This window comes from Ostrea edulis, chromosome 3, assembly GCF_947568905.1.
Source record: "Ostrea edulis chromosome 3, xbOstEdul1.1, whole genome shotgun sequence".
Lineage (NCBI taxonomy): Eukaryota > Metazoa > Mollusca > Bivalvia > Ostreida > Ostreidae > Ostrea > Ostrea edulis.
Window position 1 is genome coordinate 15,211,240 of NC_079166.1, and position 6,727 is coordinate 15,217,966.

Genomic DNA, 6,727 nt, shown 5'->3' on the forward strand with positions numbered 1-6,727 from the left:
TTTGCATGGCGAATTTATGAAATAAAGTTCTATGATATTGGAAGCGAAAAAAATGTAGGCAGAGTTATAAGCCTATTTACTTTATATGGTAAGTTAACCTGTTGTTTCCTAGCAACTGCCATAGCGGCTATGACTCGGCATGATCATAAGCGAGGCTGATTTCGAAGCTCGAAAATTTATACACATGTTCATGTCAGGGTACCAGTGCGAGTCTTCATTAAAATCCTGAAATAAATATATAGGGAATATCTTGAGGATATCGGTAAAACTTCACGCCTTGCATCCAATGATAGGCGTCTAAATGCGCCTTTTCCCTTCCATCTAATTTACACCCAGGTACTAAGCACCAATATTGACTTGGATCGTCATCGTAGGACAGCTCATAGCTCTTTACGGACCGTCTGCTAGCGAAACACCATGTGTATCAATGTCAACTTTGTCGTACAAATGGTTATTATCACGTGACCGTGGTGTATAAACGTCAAATATAATCGGTCGTTCCTGCACATCCCAAAAGTTCCGTATTCTCTCAGATCCTTTGAATTTCTGTCGAAATCTGTGTTCAACAATTGCGTTTTCAACTTAGTAGGCTAGACCAACGCCAGTTTCTCCATCACTGATCGCGACCAAATCACATTACGGATGTAGTTTACTCCGCTCTTCTTGTCTTCATTTCTGTTAACTTTACACTCTAAATTACCTTTATTTTACACCTGTTTCGTCTTTTTTTTAACCCTTTCAATTAAATACCTATATCTTATATTCTCTTTGATATTGTTCCTAATTTTTTATTCGATAAAACTCTAACGAACTATATTTTGTGTTCTACGATCGTTATTTCGGTCATCTGCTACATCATCAAGGAAGCTCGGTAAGAACACAAATCAAATTAGAAAATATAAATATAAGAAATAAAATATCATTTTTGAGTGTTATTGGGATATGACATGAAATTGGTACGTGATAAAATCTATTAAAACGCCCTTCGGGCGTTATAGGATTTGATCACGTGACCAAATTCATGTCATATCCCAATAACATTCAAAAATGATATCTTATTTCTTAAATATTGTATTTTGTTAAGTGGCTCTGGTGGCAAAGCTCTTATCCATATTCCAGTCATTTTTGCGTTGGTTATATGACGTCATGACATCATTACGATTATTATGACGTTATAAAATTGACAACTTTGAAAGCAAAGCTGACAAATGTTGACCATAAACTCGAATATATATAGCTCAAAACAAATCGGCCCTGTGGCACATAAGTGGTTAATCAAATGAATGTGAATGGTGAAAAAATAATGCTTGAATCTTCAAGGAATAGGGTCTATATTGTTTATTAAAAGAATCACCCATCGTTATATAAACTATTCAAATGTAATTTACCTGGTAATATTGTAACATGAATTCTCACGAATGGTTGGCTGGTGTTATTTATACACCGTTCTGTTTACTATAGCCATAACAACAAAAAATGACATCCGGTCTGTAAGATAGGCTTAAATTTACCCGGATTTTTATTATTATGATGATTTCAATAAATGTCAAACTGTTTTAAAAATAAATAACCATATCAGCATATATTATTTGAAAATACATGTATATTTGCTACCCAAATGATTCTCGTTTCCTCTTCAACTGCCACGATCAACGCAAATTGCGTCACGGTGGCGAATTATTTGTTAGCATCTTTCAACTGATATTTTAACCCCTCTTCCATCGTCGCCCGGGATAAAACTAAGAAGAATTGTAAGTTATTTAGTAAAATTTTAAACCATATAAAAATTGTTCCGGGCGACGAGGGAAGAGGTGTTCAATTTCACTGGTTTATCTATACAAAAACCATGAAAACACCACAAATAGCATCACAGCCCTTACTTTATTTGATTGTGTATTACGCATATGCATAGATAAGTTGATTTCCATATGCTTTTGAGAGTTACTATGAGTTACTCTTTTAGAAATTTAACAGAAAAATATCTGCAACGCAAAATAATTTTCCTCCATAAAAGCCGGGCAGAATTTGGCCAAAACCGTACCTACTTCTTTGCCGTTGAATTTCACTTTATGCATAGGAAGGTTAGAAATCTGTTTTATTTTGATTGGAAGCAAGTGAGGGTTAATACTACTGTTTTATTTTCAATACTCTTCTGGGAGGGTCAGATAAGATTAAGATATTTCAGTTTTGTTATTTTCTATTGCAGCGAATTGGTATTCAATTGAGCCTCATTGGGATTTCATTCTTTGTATACATGTGTTAAAGTTCCTCAGCTTTAATACTAATATTCTCTCAATATCGGCATTATATCATTTTCATTTAATTAGAGTAAATGCTGCTAATGTATCTAAATGTGATCGAGATGTAGCAGAAGCAAGGAAGAAATGGCAAGACCTTAGTAGCCAAACAAAAAAAGGAGGCCACGACGATTCGTCACAGGCAAGCAACTGGAGGAGGTCCTGCAATGGAAAATGATCTACAATCGTGAGGAAACTCTGTTAGAATGCTTTTTATAACTTGGAAATCCTTTCCAATGATTATTATCTCGTGTCTTTTTTTTTTTATTAAACTCCCAAGAAGATTGAAAAGAGAATGTAACTTTTAAACAGGAATATGTCATCTTAATTCACAAATACATCATCAATATTAACATAATAAGATGGTATTTCTTGAATCTTGACTGCATAAACCAAAAGGTAGTGAGATAAACTACATAGTGCTTTGATTCACACTATGTAAACTATGCTCAGGGTTATTTTTGCTCCTTGTTTGTTCTTGTAGACAGTTTCACTGTTTTAAATTTGCCCATACACATTTATCTGAAATGAGTTGAACTGATCAAGATTCGCCTAGTCTTGAATTCAACCACTGACAACAGGACAAAGGAAATGAAGATAAAACAGTGGTTAATATCTCCCTGTAAGCAGTATACACAATAATCAGCAATATATATATATATATATATATATATATATATATATATATATATATTCATTTTGGATCAGCTCTTTGAACGAATAAGGTATGTCCTAATTCGCTCCGCTTTTATCTATGATTGGCAAGCCTAAAAACCCACACAAAAAAACATGTAGTCTGCGTTGTAAATACGTTTGTAGATTCGTGTAGTTGTAGTGCTAGATGTATTTATATTTAGTTTTTGTTATTATTCTCTGTTGATATTGGCCACATTATGTAATTCTTTTCGTTTGTCCTGAAGAAGGGACGGGGACGGGTCGTCCTGAAAAATTGACAATCTGGTTGTTCGTGTCGTTGGTCATTTCAGTGCTTTGTATATTTTTTTGTATTTGACCTTGTATCCATGTTGTGGATACGAGACTTTTAGGTATCGGGTGTTGTTGAAACTTAGTGCTTTTATATATATATATTGCGTGTTAGTTGTTTATGTAATATATGTCTCTTGATAAAGACGCGGGTTGCGTCGAAAATTTGAGTTTTAAATAACCAACAGTGTCGTGGCCTTTTCAGTGCTTTTATAAATTTCTTTACTGGCCTTGTATCTTCTCAGATCCGACACTATAAGAAAGTAGGGTGTTGTTGGGTTTTTGTGCTTTTATATATATATATATATATATATATATATATATATATATATATAGGTAAAAATAAAAATGAAACACGAAGACGTTTAGTAAAGCTTTAGCGCTTTCATTTCAAATCTAAAAATCTAAAAAATATATGTGTGTGTGTGTGTGTGTGTGTGTGTGTTTCCAATGGCGACTGGGTAGGTAATAGATAAAACCCAGAGTAAACAGAACAGTATTAGTATGCAGTATAGTAGTATGAATTACGGATAAAGTAGCCATATTTACAATCACGTGATACAGATGAACAGCCAAACGACTAAACAATAGCGTTATGACTACTCAGTAGTATTTGTATTAATTAGAAATTTGCAAGCTTTAACATCTTGTTTATTTCAACATCACAATCTATGTTTTATAAATCAAACAATCACATCCTATTCCATTATATCACCATTATAAACACCTAAGACTCATGACCTATAGAACGCCTCACAGAGAACATAATGCCTTTCTGTACATGCCATAGCTGTTGGTCGCATGGAGTCTATGTTTAGAGTGGCGCAATCTTTCCCCTGCTGTGGGCTTTGAGGCGGGAATGCTGGTGACCCGGATGAAATCCAAGTAAAATGACCATCGTGATTCTTGTCCTGAACTCCGATGTATACACTGGTTGATTGATCTGTTTAAAGAGATAGATCGTCAATGACTGACTGTTCTATATCTTTATACATCTAGCTATCTATCTATCTATCTATTTATCTATCATCTATCTATATATCTATCTATCTGTCTATATATATTTATGTAGGTTGATCAATTTTCACAATGGATTGCCAAAATTTCATTAAAAGAAATATCAAAAAGAACGTTTTGATTTCACCTTCTTTTGGATTTCATGAAAGTTAACAGTCCACAAATCAGTCTTGTACTTCATGACTACCATACAAAAGAATTAGCGTTGGTCAAATTGCAAGGAATCAAACCATTTTTGGATAGACACATTGTCACAATTGTAAAATATCTCATCATTCTGTTCTGTAGAGACGAAGTGTAGATATTTCCTTACCGTGTAGATGTTCCCTGCTGAATTTGATTACTTGTCGTATAGCAGAACTGAAGTCTTCAGAAATCAGAGAGCAATGGTGAGCGCAGTAAAGCTGATGAAGTAAGAAAGAAAAGTGTAATATTGTGTAGCATGTTATGTCAGACAGAAAGATAGATGCTATATTCATGCTTCTAGTAAGGCAGTAACTATAAAGTCTCTTATCAGCTGTTATCCTTTGTAATTTTCAGATTGCATATGTTTGCATATTTTATTATGAAAGGTGGCGATTATGAACAGTGATCAATCTCATAACTCCCATAAGCAATACAAAATAGAGAGTTGGGCACACACGGACCCCTGGATATACCAGAGGTGGGAGCAAGTGCCTAGGAGGAGTAAGCATCCCCTGTTGACCGGTAACACCCGCTGTGAGCCCATTATATATAGTTTTTAAGTCATGGTAGTTCAGACACCAAATGTTAAACAGTAAAAATTTGTATCACGATATTTACATTTATAGACGCCATCCCCCTACTGAGATAAACAGAATATATTACGGGCGCCATTAATCGAAAAAGCAACATGTTCCAATGTGTGAGATAAAAACAATGGCTTCAGGATTATGTGCGATACGTTTTGCATTTTGTATTGCTTGTAGGAGTTATGAGATTGATCACTGTTCGTTATCTTCACCTTTCATTTATATGTTCTATGTCCCGAAATAACTTGTACTTTTTTTCTGAATTTGGTCAATAGCCTTCCTTTACAAAATATATGCAAGATGCTCACTTTAATCAAAAATAAAATAGGGCTCACGGCGGGTGGGACCGGTCGACAGGGGATGCTTACTCCTCCTAGGCACCTGATCCCACCCCTGGTGTTACCAGGGGTCCGTGTTTGCCCAACTATCTATTTTGTATTGCTTATAGAAATTATGGGATTGATCGCTGTTCGTTATCTTCGCCTTTCATGTTAAATCCGCTCGCATTTCACACACATAACACCGATGTTGTGCATACAAATATGTAAGCGGATCGTACATCTAAATTGATTAGACTGACAAATTTTGCCATAAATCTGTCAAATATATCCAAACACTATGTGAAGTCTCTGGTGGTACGATATCGTATAATCTACACGTCAGGGCGATGTCGTATATTCTTATATTCTTTATGTTGGAACAATATAATATCTATGTCGGGACGAAATTGTATAATATCTATGTCGGGACGAAATTGTATAATCTCTATTTCGGGACGATATTGTATAATATCTATGTCGGGACGAAATTGTATAATCTCTATGTCGGGACGATATTGTATAATCTCTATGTCGGGACGATATTGTGTAATCTCTATGTCGGGATGATATTGTACATTCTCTATGTCGGTACGATATCGTAAATCTCTCTGTCAAATCGATATCATATTATTCTTATATTCTCTATGTCGGAACAATATCGTATAATATCTATGTCGGGACGATCATATCGTATATTCTTTGACAAAACACTGTAACTGTCAACAATGACAATGTCATAAAGATAGATCAATTTCTGTGACAAAGCATTGTAAGTAACATGTCGATATCAACAATATTGTGACAATAGCGTATTTTTCCTGTTCTAAACACGACTGTGAGTATAATTGATTTTGATGGTCAAAACACTAAACGGGACGATATTATGACAACATTTATTTTCCTTACTTCGAATCTGCTAATATTGATAACATCATAACGATATTGACATTCCATTGGATTTGTTCTTTAAAATGAACGGCAATGTTATCCCTCATATATTTCATTGGCTGACAGTCCTATCCCTCATACAATCCCACTGATTGACAATCAAGCCATGGTACATTGCAATAACTGATTATTCGAACCATAAAGAATTGCAACAACTGACTACTATATTATTCATATGTATCAAAATAACTGACTATTCTAACATTTAAACAATACAACGACGGATTATATTAACATTATTCATTACAGTGAACAGCTACCCTAACACTAACACATCGCCATAACTGGTATTCTTATCCTCAAACATCACAGTAACTGATTATCCTAATAAATATACATCACTATTAAGAACTACATCAGACCTAATACCTCGCATTAAACGAATATT